We start from the raw sequence: 23,630 nt of genomic DNA, 5'->3' as shown, positions 1-23,630 counted from the left end.
TTGGTTACCTCATGGTAAATGCCGCACCCAATATGTGCAATAGATTTTGCCAGTTGCTGATTTTCAAGTTCTTGTAGGATATAATGTCCACTCAGAAGGTAACCCCAACTAAAGATATGCAAATAAATCTTCATTTTAATTTCACTGCCTTGTCCTTTTAAAAAGAAAAATGAAGAAAATTAATTCCTCCATTAGCATGTGGGTTAGTAGGAAATATTTTGTAGCTTTTTCTGGGTAAAAAATTTGAAATAAATGGTTCAATATTTTAATTTTGAATAAACTGAAAACACATTTTGACTTTTGAGATTATTCTGGGGTTTTTTTTGCTATCAGATCCTATTTAATGAATAGTGAGAATACTATTTGGAACAGTACATTTGTTTCAAAACACAAGTCATTGGGGATCACAAAACTTGCCCATGTGTAAAATTACTCAGTGCAGCCTTTTGTGCAATAGCAGCCTCCCAGTGGACCATACTGATTGATTCTCACCAGTTCATATAGATACCACAGCAGAAGCTCACCACTGACTCAGAAGTCTTTTAGTCTCTTTGTTCAGGAAGATTGTTTTATTTTCTTGTTGATCATGTGGTTTGCTTAGATGCATTCAGGAGTGTGGTAGCATTTTCTTCCTCTCAATTTTCTAGACCAGACATAACTAAATAAATCACTGCTGAGAAGAGTTTGATATTCTCTGTAACATTCAGACAAGACTTGCTAGAAGGGTTAAATTCTGTTTTCTCCCCTTTCAATAAGTATATCCTCCTCTTGTAAACTACAGCCTTTAATTCTTATCACCCTCATGGGCTTTTACACAAAGAGGCACATACACTTTGGAGTATCTAACCAAGAGGGGACGACCTTCTAATCTGAAGTCAACTCATTGCTGGTAATATCAAAGACACCCAATGAAGTGAATGCACCAGAAAAAGTCAGTTTCTGTTAACCACAAAAGCAGTTGTCATCTAGGTAGTGTAGACACTTTACCAAATTTCCTTCTTATGAAGAAATAGATATACCACAAAATCTTCTGCATGCTTTGCAGGGCAACTTCCCTGGCAGAATAGGTATAAAACATGAGTTATGAGATTAAATAGAGACTAGCACCGTCATATACTTTCCTTTGCTGCACAGCCAAATTCAATTTTGTGCTGTTGACCCTTGCAGCCAAAATAAATGTACAGCTGGGATGAAGTTGGCTGGTGACTCCTGTTCACTTAGCTTTGCCGGGGTTAAGGATGCTTGGAGTACTGCAGAGGCGTTGCCTGCAAGTCTCCAGGGCAAATGCCTTTTGCAGAGGCATACTTGAGTGACAAAGTACACCGAGCATCAAAGTAAACAATGCAAAAGAACTATAAAACAGACACCTGGAAAATGGGAAACAGATCTGGACCTGAAAAGAGACGCCCTTTTCTCCTGTATCTTTCCAGTGGCACAAAGCTGGGCCTAGTAAAGCTGAAACTATGGATAATACCACGATTGTTAAAGCTCCGGATGAACTTTTGTTTTCCTTTTAGATCACTTTTTACATTTTACTTGAGAAAACCTCATGTTCACCTATAGTCTTCTCATTTCAAGGTTGCAACAGAGCTAATGCCCCCACAGCACTGGATCTTAAATTCTTGGGAATATATGCCTCACTTTGGTCCACACTGCTTTCATGAATTGTACTGCATCCCTTTCATGTGTGTCTTCTCTAAAGGCAGATGGGCATGAGCCCCAAACCAGACTCTGTTTTCAGGCAAGGCATTTAAATTCACGAGAAGCAGCTTGCTTAATTGTTCCTCCTCATGCATATTCCAGTTCTGGGGAACATCAGAAAGCTGGAGCCACCTGTGGTTTAGGTGGCCAAATAATAAAGACTCTCTAGTGCCTTTCAGCTTGAAGAAAGTGCCAGAAAGAAAATCAAAGATGAAGCAGATCTCATGACACTGCATCCCTCTGTGGTCAGACTAATTCCTCACTTCCACTCTAGCCCAGAGCCAACCTGTCCACTTAGGTTATAACACTCTGCCAGTCTGACACTGCAATTACAGATACAGAAGCTTCCTCCTCCTCCCTGGCAATTTTACAATAGTTATTTCCCTTCAGCTGTTGGTATGGTGAGCATATGAAGAATACTTGACACAACAGGTTCTTTAGGGTGGATGATTAGAAACGCAAGTGATGCTGTGGGGATGCCCTGAGACTCACTGCCTCAGTTTCTTTGAAAAGACAGCACTTTCCTTAGATTGCAATTACAAGGTACTCAAAACAGATAATGGGCAACAGCCCTGCACACAGCAGTAACTCATTTAGAGAGCACTCTTCCTTTCCCTGGAGCTAATGCCGCAGAGAAGTTGTTCCATCCTTCTTTTGGATTGGTTTATTGTAATGCCCTTTTCTATTTCGATCAAGTTTATTTCCACAGAGGTAAGTTATTGTCTGAGTTATTTCACACACCTAGTTTATACAGCACATGTTAAACCATGTCTTTGTTAGTGCTCCAGCAGGTTGAAGCTTAGACAGAGCCCCAAGTGTTGCATCAATTGTCACTATGAATTCTTTTGATCCAAAAGTGCTCACATCTTGTCTTAGGCATGTGTGCTTATCTCAAATAGCAATGTCATTGCAAATAGATAAATAATGATATTTTGTGTTGCTCTTCCTGCCTCTTTGCTCTGCTTGGTGCTTTGTTTTGAACAGTTACAGTTACTCCTTTATAGGGTGCTGAGTAGAGACCGAAATGTGTCACTATTCTACCGTCCCTACTGATGATGGAAGTCAAACTTCTTAGATCAAGTAAGCCTGGAAGAGAAACAGTGCTCTCAAATATCTGTTTTTGTTAGAAAGCATGGGGTACTGTAGGGCAGATTTGGCTTCAAACAAATCAGTAACAATGGAATCCAGTCGAGTGGCTGTCTTCTGTTGCTCCTCTTGTGATGCCTACCCTTTCCAAGATGCCCAGCTATTTGCCCTGCTCTGGCAGTGAGGAGCTCCCTGAGCACCATTAGCTCAGCCTCACTCTTCAGTGACAATAGCACGGCCAAACTTTCTCCTAGTTCTGAGCACAAGGTATGAGCAACCAACACAGGAGCCAAAGGATGTTTGGCTCCATAAAAGAAGCAACAAAGCAAACATTTTCATAAGGTCCATGTACCATTGATGAATAGTCACACTAGGTTATGGGCTGAAGCCAGTGATCACACATGCAGAAGCAAGAGCTCACAGAGAAGCACATGCATTTCCCTGGATAATTGTATTCCTATTATTACTCCAACTATTACTGAGTTATTACAGTCACTAAGTTTAATAGTCATCTACAAATAAAGGCAAGCTATTAAGGCAAGGTGACCACTATTAAGTACCTTACAGCAATCCTGTGAAGGTTGTCACTGGAGGAGCAGAGCCTGGCTAAAGGACCTGATGAACTGGCTTCAAGGAGCAGGACAAAAATCCAGGAAAGCATAAAAACAAAGGACTCTTGCTTCAGTGAGGACATCAGGCTCTTGGCCAAATGCAGAAATTGTGTAAATGTTTTGTATTATGCCAACAAAAATGCAAGTCCTTGCCCTTCTTTCTCTTGACCTGAAATGCTACAGCAAAAAGGCAAAAGTTCTGACAGATGATGGTGCAAGGAATGCCCTGATTTAAAATACAATTATTTTGAATCAGATGATGGAGAACAAGTTTGATACAGGCATTTTTCAGCACAAGATTCCAGCTTGAAGGACCTGCACTCAATTTATTGGTCATCTCTTCAGTCCCTGTGATCTTGGGCTAGTCAGACACTGTGCTTCCCCTTTGGAAAAAGCATCAGGCAGTGCTTCCCTGCCTCCCTGCATTTGTGAAGATGCACTCAGGTGCAATGCTACAGGCTGTCAGTGTGTGGGGAAGAGACACCTGTAAGGCAATGGACCTGGGTGTTCCACAGCACCACCAAACTGTGGTTCCAATGCTCCCTTGCCATCTTTCACTTTCCAAGGCACTTCTTAAAGTGGAGATACAAGTACCCCCTCTCTTGTAGATCAGATATACTGATTATTTCAGGAGTTTTCATCCAGCAGATCCTCAGAACACAAAACTCTGTTATCTGTCACTCACTAAAAATCAATGAAATTTTAAGACCCATCTTTTAGTTATCTAGATAGGCCAAGTACTTTACTGGCAATCTCAATACAACTTATGGCAAATGAGTTCATTTTAATAACCAATGTCACTTTACATTTTTTGTTGCACTTTGGTACATTAGTGAGACAATAAATCCTGGAAATAGAACAGGTTAATCACAAAAGGCACTGTGACATATGAGATTTAAATGAATAGCAGTAGTTGTACCTCACTCCTAGGTTACATGTGTGCTGAGTTAAATAACAAAAGTGTCACTAAGTGTAATGACAGGTGTAATGACATTCACTGGTTAGTACTTTGAGGGCCACAGCTACAAACAGCCCATCTTTCTGTGGAGTCCTTGTTCTTCATCCTGAAATGGCACAGCAGGAGTAGTTAGACAGTCTTACTGTGCTGCCAGAGATCACTGGTGGAGACCAAGGGCACTGCACTCATCAAGCTACAAAAGCAACTTGCCAGGTAGAATCAGTGGAGTATATTTGCCTATGCAAGATATTATATGCTAATTAAAATGGATACACGCCACTCAGATCTCAAATTAAAAAGCAACACAGAGATCCAGTCTATCATTATATTGCTTTGTTACTTCTGAGAATGTATTTCTCAAATAAAAGAGTCTTTGACATGCACAAATATCATGTAACACTCTCAAGAGGAAGATCCTGTCTCTTCAGAAACTGGTTGAAGTACTTAAGGATGCAGAAAAGGAATAACTTCACCAAAAAAAACCCCGCTTTCTGCAGTTGTCTATGCATTAACCTGTAGTAAAGAAGCAGACATTGGATATTTGGAGCAATTCATCCCAGCAGGACAGAATTAACTTATGCTGTGTATGTAGCCTAATTTCAGTCACCTTCAGATGCACGTGATGGATAAACCCCTCAGAAAGGTTTATATGCAGTGAGGAGGCCATGAGGAGAGCAGATGTTAGGTGTGTCGATCAAACAGAAAGCTCATTATAGTAATTGAGGAAGTCCTGAAAACAAGCATTTGTCAGATGTCATTTTTTTCCTAAAAATTCTGGTTCAGCCATAATTGGTCACTAGCTGGCTCCCTTGCCTGTGTGTTATCCAGGCCCTCAAATTAAAGGGTGTTGTTTACAGCAACAAAACTGGGTGGGAAATCAGTTCACTAAAGGTGTGAATCAGTTCACTAAAGGGGTTGATCTTATATTTAGTGTCTTAGGAACACACAAATTTTAATCCTGGGGTGTCAGGACTGCAGGATATGGGCACAGACAGAATGCTGCCAAGTACCTTAGCACAGCAGCAATGGCAAGCTCTCAAAAAAGAAACAGCTAGGCCATTTACCCCAGCCAAGGGGTTGGTTTATTGAGGATACAAAAGCTCTCTGCTTCCAAGCATGGCTCTTCTCTGCTCTCCTCCTTCAGAGCTTGCTTGCACACACTCATTCAGCTTCTACATCCCAGCCACACAGTGAGGCTGGGAGGTGGCAGGGAGCCAGATCTCCCTTCTTTCCTCCTGCACCTTCATCCTAGAGATGGCAGTGCAGAAATTCCTAAACTTCTGCAGAGCAGCTCAGGCTGCTCATGGACCTCAAACACTGCTTTTATATACAAAGCTGCTTGTTGGGAACTGGTTAGCCAGCTTGAACAATGAATCATCTTTATACTCCTGTGCTTCCTCCAGAGCATTCACCTTTGGGGTAAGAATACCATTAGTGTGTTTTGGCTTTCAATCTACACGTTTGACAAGAGATGGTGTATGAAAGCAGGATTCTCTTGTGATAAGACCACATTTTCTCCCTTTCCACGGGGCAGCTGAGCTCACAATAAGAGCTAACGTTCATCCTGCAAGTACATTGATGTGCTAGAAAAAGAAAATATGAATTTAATTTTTTCATTTTACAAACTTAGTTTTCTCATTTCTTGTCTGCACATGCCAAAGGAAGACAAGAATAATTTTCTCCCAGCTGACACCACACATGGCTTTTTATCTGTTGACATATATAAAGACCCAAGCAGTCCAACCATAGCTAATTTCCTGAACTGCAGGTGCAGAACCAGCCAGTCAGTACAACCAAAGCAGGGCAGTAGAAGCCTATAAATTATACACATTTAGAGTTTTTTACATCTTCCAAAAAGCAGTGGGTTATTTAAGTAATTTCTATCTAATCCCTTGGCTGTTACCTCCCACAAAACATTAAACAAATCCTTTATTAAAGAAGAAAAATCTCTTTTTTCGCTAATTTTTTTTTTTTTGGAAGGTCTTTCAGTTCACTGTATTTGACCTTCTGTATCTACTTCACAAATCCTTGTATTTTAATTTTCATAGTGTGACCTTTCTTATTGTCAGTTGCTTTCATGTTAATACTGACTGCAAAACTCAAAGGCCTCCTAGTAAAAGTAGATATCTAACTGAACTTTGACATACAGAGAAGAAATGCTCTGGCTTACATTGTATGGACCTCTCTGTTGTACCCTCAAAAGATGCTATGCATCAATTCCCTCACCTCATCTCCATCTTTCTGCACCAAAATCCACAGGTAGAAACCATTTATCATTGGCTATGTCTGTCACATTGTTTCTCATGTCAAAGCAGGTCTTGCATGAAATCAACTTGATGTGTCCTGTCATTAAATAATCTGATATTTATCCCATGCAAGAGAGGACATAAAATGGGAAAGGCTGTTATCAATCATTAGGCTTCATAACCATGATTTCCTGCCCGGGCTAGAACAATTGGGTTTTATTAATTTTTTTATTTATCTGTCTTTTTATTTATTGATGCAACATGCATTCCTATTATCCTATATAATTTGTGACAACACAAAGGTATTACATTGATATTATAATACAAAATAAACAAACTATTTGATGAGTAAAAATTGCATGTGAACAGATGCAAGAAGACACAAATCAAGGGTCATCCTTTAGATCCTTCTTAACAATTCTAAGCAAAGTTATTTTCACACCCCTTTGATGTTCAAACACTATTTGTAGTATATACTGTGCAGCTCCATGGCCTAGGGGGTAATTTGGATTTATACAATCTGCTATAATCTTCCAGTGGGTACCACCCCTAAATTTGAGCTAGGCAAACAGTCAAATGTTGTTACTTTTTAAGCAAGGGCTGTATCTGCCAGGTTTGTTCTCCTAATTCCTGTCTCCTGCCTGTACCAAGAAACAAATCATTGGTGTCCCTTATATAGACACAGAGGGCTTGCTTTGGGTTCTGAGACCAGCAGCTGGGAAAAGACAGTATCTGTTACCAAAGCAAATACAGATATTTCAATATAATGCATACAGAATAAGTACCATTATTTGCAATATTGTGAGGACTTTGGAATTCATCATGTGAGAAGAAGAATGAAGGTGCTTTCTGGTTAGGAGTAGTATTTGCACCATGTGAAGTTCTGACCTCTGTAGATACAACAGAATTTTTAGTGCAACTAACTAACTACATGCAAGACTCTACAAAGTTAACACTGCTAGAAATTTTTCCTAAAATGTTGCATTAGCCCACTGAAAACTGTCTGAGAGCAAGAAAACAAGAAAGAAATAATTTTCCAGCAAATTAGAGCGTAAGTAATATGAAATATTGATCTGAAATCATAAGCCCATGAGAATCTGATTTTAAAAAGCTGCCTAAACTGGACAACACAGCCTTCCACATAAAGCAGTACAATTTTCTCTATGATACCTGGTCTCATCAGCTCCAGTCTGGTTTATTATTAATTACTTCTTAGAAATGCAGCTGTAGGTGGGAAAGCTAAATGTGGTGGTGTCTGGTAGAGATTTTTCTTTCATATTAATCCCTTTTATGTCTGAATTAAGGCCAGAGGCTATGGAAGTTAATTCTATGCTGGCCATGCTAGAACTATAATAACCTGTGAAAACTGCAACCTTGACAAAGAGAATTAATCACTGTTTACATGTATGGGCTTGTGAACCCAAGCAAAGGTTTACATCAGTAGGAAACGCATTTCTCTTTTGCTGATTGAAGGACGTGAATCTACGTGCTCATTCAACAACTTGGCACCATGAAACAGGGATTAAAAAAATAAAGCTTTTTACCACTTTTACAGAAGAAATTGTATTTGCCAAGACATTTAAAAATATAAAGTTGAAAGATTTATTTGTGCAGGATTAAATGAGACAGCTGAGAAAGTGAAGGCTGGCAGCAGGGCTGGCAGTGTAGTTACTCCCAACATGTAGCTATGTTCCTGCCTCAATCAGTACCGTAAATTTAACAGGAGACAGTACAGAGTCAGAGAAGATTGTTGGTGGCCCAGGCAGCTCACAGTACATCCTGGGAGCTAGTTACTAAAAACTTCTGAAGCTAGGTCAGGATTGTAATCTCTCTGGCATGCAGGTTCCTCCATGCAATCCCTGATCCAGAGCACGAAGCCTGACTTGGAAAGCATCCATCTGAGCAACAGACTAGTCACTCAATGTTAGTTGCAAGATTATAGTATCTACCTAACAGGGGACCTGTATTCAGTTCCTTCCTCTACAGATTCAAAATATTCTCCCACTTTCTAGGAATGTGCTTTCATCCACATACTTATGGAACCATCCCTGTTTAGGTTGTGGGATGAAATCAGGTTGTTATGCAGCTGACAGGAACTGTGGGACAGAGGAGGCTGAGCAAAAAGGGAGACTCAGGTAGCAGTGACAACACTCGAAGTCCTAGAGGGTTCATTCTGAGTTGTTGCTCCTCATACAAGTATATGTGCTTAGCTCGCTTAATCCTAGATAGCCAACTATTGAAGGAGTGCAGTTCCAGGTGGCAAGTATCATCCTGCTTTGCAGCTATGGTCTTTGCTTTTTCTCCTCTCCTTCCAGCTCCCTGTTTACGTCCCTCATTGTACATTAACCAAACACAACCTAGAGGTTAGGTCCCTCTTTCAGGATGTGTGGGATGTGCAGGAGTAAATCCCTTTGCCCCAGGAAAAGAATTGATGCAGATAGCTCCATTCTTAGGTAAATGCTCAAACTATTAGACAATTATACAAATCAAAGGAAATAGAGCTCCTGCCTCATTTTTTAAGCAAGAAGCCCGTTTGCTGAGCTTTGTTCCCTATTACTTTCTGCCTCTAATGACATTAAGTCTGTTCAGAGATTTCAGCCTTATTGGCCTAGACCCCTCTCTGTCTCATTTCTGAACTGCTATAGTGCTACATAAGGTGCTAAGCAGGCAGACCCTAAGCTCTTTGGAGGTAGGCTTGCTTGTTGCTCTGCATTTGGGCTGCATTCACATAGAGACATTTAAATCCCCTTGAGGATCTGATGAATCTAAGTTCCTGTTCAATATCCCAGAAGAATTCTCCAGTGAAGGAAAAAATCAAGTGGAGGTGGAGAAATTTTCAGTCTTTAATCAATTATTAATTTGTAAGAGCATCTACTCCTAAGAGTACTGGTCTCGTACTATGCCCAGGTTCTTGTCTTTAATAATTCACTTTGGACTGAAGAACTCTAAATTATTGAGACCCAATTTTAATTCTCTATATCTATTGGGAGTTGCTTATCTTTGCTATGACTAAAAATTATTTTATCTTGCTTCCCTTTAGTTATGCACTAAGTTAAATAGTTTATATAACCATGATCTTTGCCCCTACATTTCTATTCAAATTCTGCTAAACATTCCCCATACTCAAAAACAAACAATGATATGGACTTCTTGGACATTTTTTTTTTTTTTTTTTCCCCAATTAGGGAAACAAAAAGATACAGTCTTGACAAGGAATTCTATTTCTACAACAGCACTTTCTAGCTGCTACTGTGTTAAAACGATGTTGGTTAACCATATCACCATTTGCAGGTATTAGAAGAACAGACATAGAAAATGTGATTGTTCAAATTATAGCTCAAGAAACTGCCACAATGTATGCCATGATGAAGGAGTTGAGACTTACTAATTTTAAAGAAAAATGCCTTGCTTGAGCAACTCCTAAGTGATAGAACTCCTCAGAACATTTTCATGAAACCTCCCTCTGCCTCTGATTTTAGTGACAGCAGTGTTTCCTTGCTCTGTCTCACTTCATGGGGCTGCACAGGGATTTTTCTACACGTCATGAGAACGTGTGTCTTTCTGCAACATGACAATCATTGCAGTCACGTCTCAGTGCCATTGCAGAACAGAAAGGAGGACTGGAAATCATCTCAGGTTAAACTGGTAAATTTCTGTGGGCTGAGATTCAAGTTACATAGAACAACACAGACCTCAGCAGCTTTGATTCATGGGCACTTGCACAAGCTGTTTTTTGTTACTGGAGTGACTTCCCTAAAGCCAGACCTTAAATGCACATCACACCAGTCACAAGGGAGAAAGTTCAGTGGAGGGGGTTTACTCATCCTCCCAGGGCTGTCTGTACTTTCCACAGCCCCTGGGACAGCTTCATTTCTGGACAAGTGACTGAGATGTGAGTCACAGGTGAAGCACTGCCAGCTTGTGAATGGCCAAGGAATGTTCAGGATGAGTAACAGTGCAGACAATTAGATGAAAGGAAAGACAAAGAGAGGCTGAAGGGACCTTCCTCCCAGACCGAACAACTATTTGAGAACATGAAAATCCCCAGGATCTTTAACAGACTTTTCAATAAATGGGCATCTAACTTCCTTTGCCAGTCAAAGTAAGTAATAGAAATCCCAAGCAAACTGCAAAGCCAGAGAGGGTCTTCCTTCTATATAGGCCCTTAGCAAAAAGTGAGCAGTGCCACATGGGAAAAAGACATCCCAAAATCTCTTTTCATATTCTTATGAGAACAAACACATAAAAAAAACCCCCAAAAACAACAAACCCAGTTTCTTTTTGATCTCCAAGTGCTGGCAGCTGTCTCATGCCTTGAGAATGAGAGATTATGCCCTTTCTATAAATAAGGAATAACATTATGGGTTCTGTCATTATCTGCATAAACATCAAATCCTCTTCTGACCCCCACTAAAGTATTTGCTTTGCTTCAGGCTCAGGGCTTCCACAGTCTAGTTAAGCTCCATGTTGCACTTCACCTGTAACAAAATCATGCTCTGTCAGGGAGATATTTGGGACAGGTATGTTGTGACCATGTCAAGGTGACATTAAGCCTCTCCATACATTGAATGATACTACCTGCATTCAGGCACAGCAGCAGGGGTTACATCTGCCAAAATGCAGAGACGATGCTACATGACCCTCTCTCTTTTCTTAACTGCAAGTTTGGTTTTGTTGAGTGTTGAAAAGCTTCATTATATCCTCCAGGGTTCATTTACATGGTGTCTGTAACTTAAGGACCAGACTCAGAGTATGCCCCATAGAAGTAAGATCCTTGATGTGACAGGTTAATCAAAGAACAGTAATCTGAAGGATTACTAAGAGGCACTCTTAAGGATCACAAAGCACTTCTCAAAAACTAGAATTTATTTGGAGAAGGTTACTTTCTGGAACTACACTGTATTTGCCCTTCCCACAATGGAGATATTGCTTTTCTAATTTAATAATTTCTACATTTGGAACTCTTTCCTAATATTTTATTCTTTGTAGGCTGATCTAGCAGAAGAAGATGAGTCAGTGGTTACAATTCTGCCTGATACTCAAGACTCACAGGATGCCCACTTTGTGATGGGTTCACCCTGGATTTTAAGCGAGTCATGAATCTTATTTTCCTATTTTCCTTAAATGCATTGTGATGATAAAGTATCTAATAGATAGGGATGTTATAAAGACATATTCTTTGTATCAATGTGGCAGTTCTTACATCACTGTGTGCTGATGTAAACCCGTAAGATGAAGGTAGAGAAGCTGTAATAACACTATAGAGAAACCCTTCAACTCTTCACATACCAATGAGATGCACTGTTTACTGGATATTGAGAAAAAGCCACAAGGAAAGGAGTTCTGATCCACCTGAAATGTGACTGAACTCACTGGAATAAGGATTAGCTTTTCTGTGTTTGTAACAGGAGTAGTACAGACTGAAGCAGTCCTGTATACTGTCCTGAGGACAGGCTGCCAATTGGCAGATGCAGGATAAATCTGTACAGCCCTGAATAATCTTATGCTATTATGTAACATCATAAAACATATTTACCTTTCCACTCCAGAGCACAGAGTTATACAAGAACCCCTTCCCCACTGCCAAGGCATTGCCTTGTTAATATCTGGGATCATCTTTCTGTTACATGTCCAGGCTTTTCCTTTCTGATGTAGACTGGTTTGATTCCCACAAATGAGCCTGGAAGCAAGTGATTACACTCTTTGCATTTCACGCAGAGGTATGGAAACCAGCCTGTTCCATCAGAAGTCTGAATGCTCTGTGGGAACTGGGCAAAGGAGACTTTTCTCGTCCTTTACAAAAGTTTAGTGCTGGTTATGGTATTAAGCTCCTGGAGGAAATACGCCAGTAAAAATCATGCACGCCTGAGCTTGATTAGGATCTGGGTTTTTTTAGCATCTCAATTGTCTTTTTATCCAAATAGAATGGATTCATTTACTTTTTTATTTATATTAAATTAGCAAAGATTAATGGCACCTGGGAGAAATCTAGAGCTTGAGCAGTGACTATAGAGGATTAACTTCCAGTAAGGTCAGAGCAGAGTAGAGCAGAGGAAGTACACACCAGGACACAATCTCTGACCAGGTCTGCTGACTAACTGAGATTTTATTTAGGAAGTATGGCATCCAGCCTCCTCAGATTTCTGTTTCTTTTAACCACTTATATACTTGGATCATCTTGATCCTTGCATTACTTGGTTTCATGCATTCTACCTACCCTGAATGCCCCACCTACATAGACTCATGAGCCTCTCAGACCCTTCACAGCCCCAAGGCCTGCCTTGGTTAAGTGAACTTAATCACCATCAAAATGAGAATCTGAGCAATGCTTTGCTAGATGTAGCAGCACTAACTGCTTAGTGCTAATTCCTTTGCTAGATTGCGTTATTAAAACATAGAGTGAAAAGTGTGGGGCAAGTCGAGTAATTTCCATCCGACAGAAAGGTCAAAGCTGAGAAAACATGAGCTACAGTGATGTGTGAAGGTTATTGTCACAAATACAGTTTGCTAATTAAAGATGTGGGGCTTGTCATTACATCCACTGCAACAACTCCACTGATGCTGGGAGGTCTCAGGGTCATAAGACAATCTCTCTTAACTTGGGTAAGCAGTCCTAGAAAGAAAGTAAGGGAAGCCTTGTTGCATGGAAGATGAAAGCAGCATGGAAACATTTATGTCTCCAGCCCTGAAGGTGGAAGTGTGACACCTCTACCTTACCCCAAGGCAGGACTGATGTCAGTGCTAATCTTCTCAAAAAAAAAAAAGCCACGAGGAATTCAGTCTTATACATATGAGAATATTCTTATTTTCTCACAGGTTTTTTTGTTGGCATTATTTTTTAAGTGTGCATGGACTTAACAATGTTTTTTTCTTAAAGACTCAGCTCCAGGAAGCAAGTGATTATATAAGAAATTCAGCTGTAAAATTGAAATAATCAGGAACAGTTTCTAGCCTCATCACTAAAGAGAGAAGAAAAATGGGAAGGAGAAAATAGAATCCCTAAAGTTCAAAATCAGTAGGGCAAAAGATCCAATCCAAAAAATTAGCTCAACTCTTCAGTCTTTCCATCTGTGAGAGATAAAGACTGATAACATAAAATTACAATAATGCCAGCTTTAATCAAGAACTGTACAATACCTTTGTCAAGACAAAGGTATTAACACAGCTGTCCTGGCACATTTACCAGCTTTTGTCTTCCCAGCCCTCAGCATTTAAATACTTTCCATTAGAAACAGTCTTTGTCTTCCTTCTGCCAACAGAGACTGGAAACTAACTTGGCAGAGCACAGCACCCACCATGCTCTCTCTCCCTTCTGGCTACAGGTGAAGAGACCTCTACATACAGAGCCAACTCCTTCATTCACTTGATTTTCCACTGGTTTAAGTTACCCTGCATTCTCCCTGGTGAAAGAGCAGATATTGGCACAGGACTGTGAAATGCTCTGCAACTCCTCAGCATGAAAAATACAGTTAAAGAGGAGGTGTAATTATTAACGCGTGAGCTAGAGGAGAATGTCTGAGAACTTGGAAGCAAACCTAAAATTACAAGCAAGATCAAACTAGTCACCTAGGGAGGGTGGAGGGGACAATAAAAAATTATTTCTCAGGGCAGAAAGGCAACAGCAGTCTTGTTGGTGCATGCTAGCAAATGTACCCATTTCTGTCATTTTCTATGTGAAAATTAAGGTTATTATAATGCACATATATCCTATACTTCATGAAAACATCTGGTGCCAGACTCTACTAAATGATACTCTGCACCTCACAGTTTGTGCCTCTAGGTATGCCAATAAAATTGGTCCCACGTTTATTGGTTTATGCTTGCTGAGGTGTGAATGGCATGTTCATGCATATCTGACTAACAACTGATAAACAGTGTGAACAGAGTGAGTCTTTGTGGATGAAGACAATTTGTTATTTATCAGGTATATTTATCTCCAGTGTTTCTTGGAGCTCAGTTGTTTTCCCCTAGGGCTCAGAAACAGCAGTTGGGTGCCTCAGGGCTGGACCAGTTCTCCTCTGAAGCCTCTGTCTTGCACACAAGCTTCTTCCTTACATGTTTCAGCAGCACCTCAAAGACCCAAAGATCACCACCACTTTATACCTTATACAAATTAAAAGGCACTCCCTGGCTTGAATAACCAAGGTAAATACCCTCTTTTTCCTCATCTATCATTTGCCAGCCTTCAAGCTCTGTGCCCACCATTGAGCTCCGGAGAGCAGAGCAATGGATGAGCTTTCCAATGTTTACCTGTCCTGGCTGAATTCATAGTCCCCTTCCCTCGTGTTCCTGCTCAGCTTCTGCACATACTCCTGCCACTTCTCTGCCAATAAAAAATTACCACAGAGGCTCTACAAAGCTGAAAAACAACTTTCTTGCCATGAACCATAGAGCAGGAGGAACATTTCTAGCAGGGGTGTGCAGGATAATGACATAGATTTGATAACAGCCCTTCTTTTTTTTTTCTTTTTTTTTTCTTTTTTTAACTTAATCTTTAGCAAATCTAGAATTTATTTTCCCACAAGAGCAATGCCTGTGCCTACCATGGTGCCCTGTGAGACCTGCAGCAGGAATGCCACGTCACTTAATGAGGCATAATCGGCATCTGGAACACAGCTGGCCATGGCTATCCAGGTAGATGTAGACTGAATTTGAACAAAAACATTTCAAAAAACAGACTAAAGGAATGTACACTTTTATACAGAATGTAAAAAATGTAACAGGAGAATTTCTTGTGAATTGACTTGTCATAGTAATGTTTGGTACGCCTTCTAAAGTAGCCACACAGATGAGAAAATAGAAAAAGAAAGAAAATAAAAAAGAGATAAACCACAGATCACATTGTTCAAATATTACCTTAAGCAAAACTTTATGGAAATCTGACCTGTTTCACCCCAAATATTTATCCTGTGCTTCCTAACAAATGGAAACCAGACCTAATTCTTTTGCAACACAGCTCTGATCTAGGATGAATTATAATTTTAGCTCTGTTACCAGCCTCATCTACTACAGAGGGTGGCAAATTATTCAACCATACTGTGCTTCAATTTGGCACAGTTATTCTGTCCAGTGATGATACTTTTCTCAGCCTTCTCTGAACAAGTTTCTCACAATGTCTTTCTGAGAAGGCGCATTTCAACATGAAGCAGAGCCTTCTGCCCCAGTTGCAAGTGGCACATGAAGGCTACTTATTGTGGGTTTGGTGGCATTATTACAAAAGGGCACTGCAAAATTCTGAGATTAATCTATTTTAGACCTGCCATTAGAGAGAAAATGGGCAGTTGAGTGTGGTACAATGAGTGTATCTGAACTGATGATGAGTTCTCCCTTTGCAGCAGTAGAGATCTGCCCTTTCTTCTGTAACTGGGAGCAGGAATGTCTCCTATGGTTACACTGAAATGGACCAAATTAAATAGTAACCCTCACTATTCTTCATAATTAATATTCTTTCCTCACACTGCCTTTGCCTCCTTTGATGATTTAAAGCCCAGCTGTAATGAGACATCCTCTATGCTTAAGTTTCTTAGTCATAGCTTCAAAAAAACCCAAACCATTTAGTTTGTTCCATGACTTCCAACCATATTCTCCCCCTTCTACAAAGTACATACAGATCAGCCAGCAATCATGATTTGCTCCCTTTAGGACAGAAATTCTGTGTCTTGACACAGTTACAACAGACTTGAATGGCTCTTTTTACTCAGTCTTTGGACTCAAAAAACACTTAAACAAGGCACACTGGGGAGCATATCACTAGAGGTGGTGTTTTTGTTTTTTGTTACCATCCACCACAATGAAAGAAGTCAACAACATATTGACAAGAGAGAGGGAAGACATTAACCTTTTATCCCCACCAGAAATGCTTCCTCCAGCAGAATGTTTGGAATGAAGCCACTGTTGTGTCCCTATCACCAATGCAACATTACTTAAAAATAAAATAAAAATCCCACCCACTGGACGAACTCCCTTAATGGGAATCTCTGTCCATCTGGATGGAGCTGCCTCCCAGTACAAGCAGCTTTTGTTTTACAGAGGCTGCCAGGTATTGTAAAGCTGAAGTTCCTGTTTAGACTTATTTGGATCACAAGTCCCAAGAGAGCAGAGAGAAGAAAAAGAAGTAGCAAAAATAAATACTCTAAGGTTGAATTATCAGCTGCCTCATCATTATGGCACAAACATGCACTTATTACTGTTTATTAATAAACAAGTAATAATAAATAATTACTTTTCCAATTGTTTTTCTTCTGAGAAAAAAAAAATATTCCATTACTCAAGGCAAGAAACTATGACTCCAAGCCTTCTTCCTTTGTAAAATTCTGTTAGCTTTCCATACCCATCTCCCTTTTTTTTCTTACACCTTTTGAAAGCTGTGTCATGAATATTGATTGAAAAACCTTATAATAGTTACAAAGCCAAAGAACAAACCAAGCAGGAAATATACACACAAAAGAGTGTTTTGATAAGCAGTGGAGATTTGCTGAAGAGTAAATAAGGGTGGGTAACAACAGTGTGCTAATCTGACGCTCAGTCAAAAAGGGTGAAAATATTTTGGCACAGAAAAAGGTTCACTTCCTAGGAGATGTACAGGAAAGGAGAAATGCATAAAAAGCACAAAAAGAAATTTCAGGCCAGAAATAAATTAATCTCACTTGCCTTTCCAGGTTCATTTCTGCCTCACAAGAAGCCTTGTCCTTTTTGTATCCCTATTTTCATTAATTTTATCTGCCCTCTTACTGTCTGACACCTATGCTGCCCTTCACACTTTCATGCCTGATGAATCTCTCTAATTCTGTATATTAACTGGTCAAAAGGAATGAGAGATTCAGGACATTTTTCTCTTCTGTGGAAAATGATTACTTTTTAAAAAAAGTCTTATTTGAGGACATAATTTATTGTTTTCAAGTAAACAAGGGGTAGCTGACTCTCAGGTGTTTTATGGAGAGATACCTATTTATGAGTGTTACAGAAACAAGAAAAGCACTATCAACCACCAGTACACCCAGACATGAAGAAGTTGGCTTGCTCTGCAGGTTTATACTGAGGAAGAAAGCTGTTCTGTTTACATGGACACCTCATTTGGTTTTTCCAGGCAAAGAAATGTTTGTCTCATTAATGCCTGAAATATTTCTCTCCCTTTTCCTACAAGCCAGATTAGATCAAATATACACAGTTGTCATGATAGATTAATCTCCTTCTACCTTTCCTAAAACTGAACAAAGAGACATTTTCAGGTGCCTGCATCACACCTAATTTAGTAGTGGTACCTCCTTCCTTGAATCACTGGTATGAGGTGCAAGCTGTTTAAAAAACATAATTGAAGGAGGTTGAGTGTTCCTTATATTAAAAAATTGATAGAAAAAAATTGTAATTTAACTTTTTTTTTTTTTTAACATACATGTTACTCAAATCTGATGGCTTAATGACATATCATGTAATATATAATTTAGCAACTATGGGCACCCATACATGTCCAAATATTGTGACAGATACTGTTTATAATTTTATTACATATATCATCACATCCTAATGAAGCTACCATTAATATTCCAAACTTTCAAGACTGCTGTTAAAAATTAGGAAAGCTCTGAACAACATTTAGAAGAAACAAATAGATCAACTAGGGTGTTATCTAACATTTCTCAGATCTTGAATTTCTTCTCCCTGTATATGTATCTCCCAGATAAACAATGCTGGGAAACTGGTAACAACAGATGAGAAGGCTGAGGTACTCAACAATTTTTTTGCCGTAGTCTTCAATGGCAACATCTCTTCCCACATCTCTCGAGCTGATGGACAGAAGGATGGGACTGGAGGACAATGTGTTTCTCACTGTAAGTAATGACCAGGTTCATGACCACCTGAAGAACCTGAATGTGCATAATGGACCTGAAGAGGTATATCCCAGAGTCCTGAGGGGACTGGCTGATATAGTTGCCAACTTGCTCTCCATTATATTTGAAAAGTCCTGGCAGTCAGGTGAAATCACAGGTGACTGGAAAAGGGGAAACATCATAACCATCACTAGAAAAAGGGAAACACTGTACCCATCTTTAAAAAGTGTAGAAAGGAGGGCCCTGGGAACCTCTGACCTGTCAGTCTCACCTCTGTGCCTGGGAAGATCATGGAACAGATGCTCCTAGAGCTGTGCTGAGGCACACGGAGAATGGCAACATGATTCAAAACAGCCATCATGGCTTCACTAAGAACAAGTCCTGCACGACCAACCCAGTGGCCATCTGTGATGGAGTAACACATCAGTGGATAAGGGAAGAGCTATGGATGTCATTTGTCTGGATTTCTGTAATGCCTTAGACATGGTCAACCTCAGCATGCTTCTCTCCAAACTGGAGAGAGATGGATTTGAGGAAGGGACTGTTAGAGGAGAAGAAAGTGGTTGAACAGCCACATCCAGAGGGTCGTGGTCAATGACTCAGAGTTGACCAACTTGATCTTGTGAAAAGTGTCTCTGCCCATGGCAGGGCAGTTGCAACCAGGTGATCTTTAAGGTCTCTCCCAACCCAGGCCATTCTATAATTCCCTGCTTGTACATCAAGAAAAGGGTTATCCTACATCAGTACATATGTTCATTGCTCAGGATCTCACAAACTTCCCTCAGAGGTGCTTGTGCAACTCAAGAGGTGAATCAGCTTTCAAATTCCTACAAAACCAGGCTGTTCCCATATAGAATTTTTGAATGATTTTTCCAATAGTATTGTTTTAATGTGTTTCTCAAAACAAAATAGCTCTCTGGAAGAATTTAGTGGAGACTAACCACAGTCCATTTCTCTACCTCAGTCAAGGTAGACACCTTGAGCTGTAGTCTTCAGCAGGGGAGCTCTCCAAAGCTCTAGTACAGCAAAATGGGCTGAAATTTATCTCTGCTGAGGCTGTCAATCAAGGAAGTCATCTTCAGCTTGTTATTCTTTTATCAAAGTGCTCTTGTAGCACCACATGGCTGAGAAAGTACCTCAGATGCTGTCAACATGGTGTTTCTTACAAGAATGTAGGTCTCATGTGATAACAAGAATAAAGCTTAAGTTGTGCCCATATACTTCACTTTGATGATAAATAGAAAATGATGTGCAGCCAACCATAAAACTGCTGTCCTGCCAGAGAAACCCACACAGCAGCAAGCTGGACTTGAGGAAAGTCTGTGCTTCTAGATGGACACAAAAATCAGGAACAGTGGGGCAGGTTGGGAGAGGTGTTACCCATAAATTTAATGTCACTAGAAGGATGGGACACAACATATGCCAGTTGCCCTGCTAGGACTGGGCCAGTGGATAAAAAAAAAATCACAGTTCTCTACATAAAAAAAGAGCTAATCCTGAGATTGTTAAGACCTTCAAATATGCACTGCTGATTACTTTTTCTTTCTTCAGAGTTCAGGTAATAGTCTCATCTTGACAGTTCTCTACAGTTTAACAAGTCTAAATTAATTTTTATTTGTTTGTTAAATGACCCTTAATAAAAAGGCTATAAACAAGATGAATGAATATGACTGAGGAAACTGCAAATCACATACAATGTGCTGTCAAACAAATGCACTCTAAAAGACCTCTCAAAGGAAGGCAAACCTAGAACATCATGAACACGTGGAGCAGGATGGACACTTACTACGGGGTATCTTCTGCTGGACTTAAGGAAGGCACTAAAACATTTTAATTGGTGAGCTGCTCCCTTGCCCAATGTGAGCATAGTAGGAAGTCCCTGCTACCAGAGAGGACTGAGACACACAGGTTGGTTTTATTTGCTTTTCAAGAGAAAAGAAAATCTGCAGACTTTGGATGCTTGCAGTCCTGTTGGTTGACATAGAATTTGTAGTCACAGAAATTACTACATAGAATTGTCTGCCACTGTCTCCAGAAACCTCCTCTGTTAGCAACCCCCAGAAAGATGTAGACACGCTGGTATTGAACCAGAGTCCCTTATACAGCATCATGAATCATGCTCAGATAAATCCTTTTCATCTCATCAGGTCATTAGCAAAGGTAAATTGCTCAATGTGAGCACAAATCAAAATGAACATCCACAATGCAATAGTAAAAGAGTTAGAAAACCTTTCCAGCCTCAGGGCAACTAAGGATTTGTTTTCCCAACACTATCCACAGGCAGCTAATGAGGAGCTGAACTGTGTTAGCTATGGCTGGGTTTGTCTCTGCTCACATGCTCTCATTTGAGCCAGTGTTTTGAGTATCACACTTCCCCTTCAGCGCTCTGCTCACTTTTTTGGATATACTAAAACATGGGAAGTGTTTTTCTGCTCATGTATTTACAGGCACTTGGAGAAGGGCAGCAATCCTCTCAAGAGGCAAGAGGGTGAGCACTCAAGACAGCTTGAATGAAGATCATTTCTGTGGGGTATAAACAGCGGGTGACTGCTGAATTGGCTCAAATGATATTGCCTTGCAGATAGAGGTGACAGTGACAACCTTTTCCTTGGTACCTGTGATCTCACATGAAAGAGAAGCAGCAGGTCTGGTCCGACAGCAAGGAAAGCAGGGGTAGGGTCTGCCCACAGAACAACTTTAAAACCTTATGTAGAAATCCATGTTATTTTTTGTGTTCATATGCTGAGGCAGATGAAAAGGTATCTGTTGCGTTAATCAGGAAGTCTTGGATTATTTTTTTCATTTTATCATTAAAATTCAATTAAGCTTCTTTATCAGACCACAGTCTTTGATTTTTTTATATTGAGAGTTAGTATCTCACTGTCTTGCTGCAGGGGTAAAAACACAGAAGCCTAGTTTGACTGAAGACTTGACCTCTAAAATTTTTTAACAGTATCCAGCAGCATGAATTAGCAGTGCTCACCCACCCTCTGAGGTGAAAAAAGGAAAAATCCCAAACCCCACATTAACACCTTACCATCTTCCCAACCCCTAACCTTTGATAGAAACTCAGCCTAGACACTGAAACAGTTCTTCTCAGGAAGAAATTAACACTGCTTTGCTGTATATAAAACCACACACAATACAGAATTATTAATATAATAATAAAGCAACAAGATTATTAATATAACTGGTATAATACATTAAATTATATATTAAAAGTACATATATAGTGTTCACACTGCAGCAGTGTTATGTGCCATATACATGTATATATGTATATGTAACAAGAAACATGTCAATGTGTATACTTATATAAAAAAATATAGACCTTTTTCTTGGGAATTTCACAACATTGTCTGTAGTTCTCACACTAGATTGAGTTTTTCTGCATGCCTGGGGCTATGCAGGCAACATGGAATCATGTACAGCCCAGGGATCCACTCCGGTAACTCCCAAAGCCAAACATCCATGTCACAGAAAACCCATAGATGGAGAGAGTTCCCGGTTTATCTAAAGCTTATGATTGAATGCTGGAAAAGATATATTTAGAAAAGGCCTCTATGACTCTGACCTGTTATTATAGCCAGTAAAATAATTATTTTTATCCAAATCTATATGAAATAAGCAATCCATATTTTCCAGCTTAGGACACGGGATAAGAGCAGCACTTGTGGTGAAGTCAGGGTGCATTTGCAATTTCAGTTTGCATTTTTTTAAATTTGTTGTCAGAAAGTTAGGGTTCTTGATACTGATTGTTGGCAGGTGCTACTAGCAAACTGCAGTACCAGTGAGGGAAATAAACCCTAAGATTGGGTCTATTCAAAATAATTTCAGAACATATGCTTTGAAAAAAAAAAAGAAACCTTAAAACCTTAAAACCTCAAACTCTGCTTAGTGCTTAAGAATTGAATATGCTGAATATTAGTTATATTTTTCATTATATGAGTTTCCATTTCCAGGTTTTACTTTCATAATCTTCATAGGGTCAATGAAACAAGAAAGAGTTTTATAAAACCCCCAACTTGTTTCTTGTCATACTGGGGGTATGACATTTTTAACTTTAAGGATCGGGAGGAAAGGGTTGTGTCCTCATGCTAAAGAAGCTAATGAGGCCCATGGGAACACAGCTTTGCTGACTCTTAGTGCTATTTTCATTGGAATCACTCTTAATTTCCTGATCTTAGCAAGACTTGAAAAGAAAAACACTGCTGATCAACAGAATTTTATCTTCACTCAGAGATAACAGACACATCAATACATGTTATAATTTGACACAGGACAGAGCAAAGTCACACACATTCATATACATTTATAAAGATACAGCATCTGATAAATAACTTTGTTGTTTCAGAGAATGCCAAACAACTAAGTGAAACACAGGCTTTTGCTGTATCACCATAAATGTATTTTTGCAGTTAACACTGGTTACATAAAACTGACATAAATGAAAGTAGTGTGCTGAGGATTTGACTTTTTCTCTTTAGAAAGTCAACTGAGGAAGACTTCTGATTTTGGAATACTGACAGTAGGGTAGGTATGGATAAACTTTCAGCTGAGATAAAAGGAGCCTGAAGCCCATTGTCCAGAGAGAAGTGCAAATAACCAACAAAAAGGATGAAAGTCAGTAAATAATGATTGGTCAGAACAATCACTTTTGCCCTGTTTGGGCAGAAGAAGCTGGGGGATGTGAACAAAACGTGAGCTATAACAAGTTTGAGGGGAGGTCCTGACTGCACAGACAAGAAGAGAAGGCACAGCAAGGACCGCTGGTTTTAAAATCCTTTATAAAGAGTACCTCTTCTAGGGAAGTACATCAGAGCAATAAAACACTTTCTGTAGTCACGGACAACCTTGTGTTATATATGCACCTCACAGCACACACGCACAGAGTCTCTGAACCTGCTCTACCTGATCTTTGCAAATCTGAACAGCCTCCTGTGTTACCATAACTTTTACTCTGCCAGACACGTATCTTCATTTGACCTTTTTTGGGAATTTCATACTAAGGCTAGGCACAAAAACAGACTTCATGGTTTGGTGTGAAGATCTGCTTGTCTTGTCTTATATATTAAAGGAAGACTCCAAGTAGATAGGTGTGGAACAACAACAGCCAGACAACAAAGATTGGATGTCTTTGGCTTTAGGTGAAATATGGAACCAAAAATAAAGCCAACACAAACATCCTAAAAGCATGAGC

The sequence above is a fragment of the Lonchura striata genome, chromosome 2 (assembly GCF_050655825.1).
Source record: "Lonchura striata isolate lonStrDom1 chromosome 2, ASM5065582v1, whole genome shotgun sequence".
NCBI classification, from domain to species: Eukaryota; Metazoa; Chordata; class Aves; order Passeriformes; family Estrildidae; genus Lonchura; species Lonchura striata.
This window is presented reverse-complemented; position numbering follows the sequence as displayed.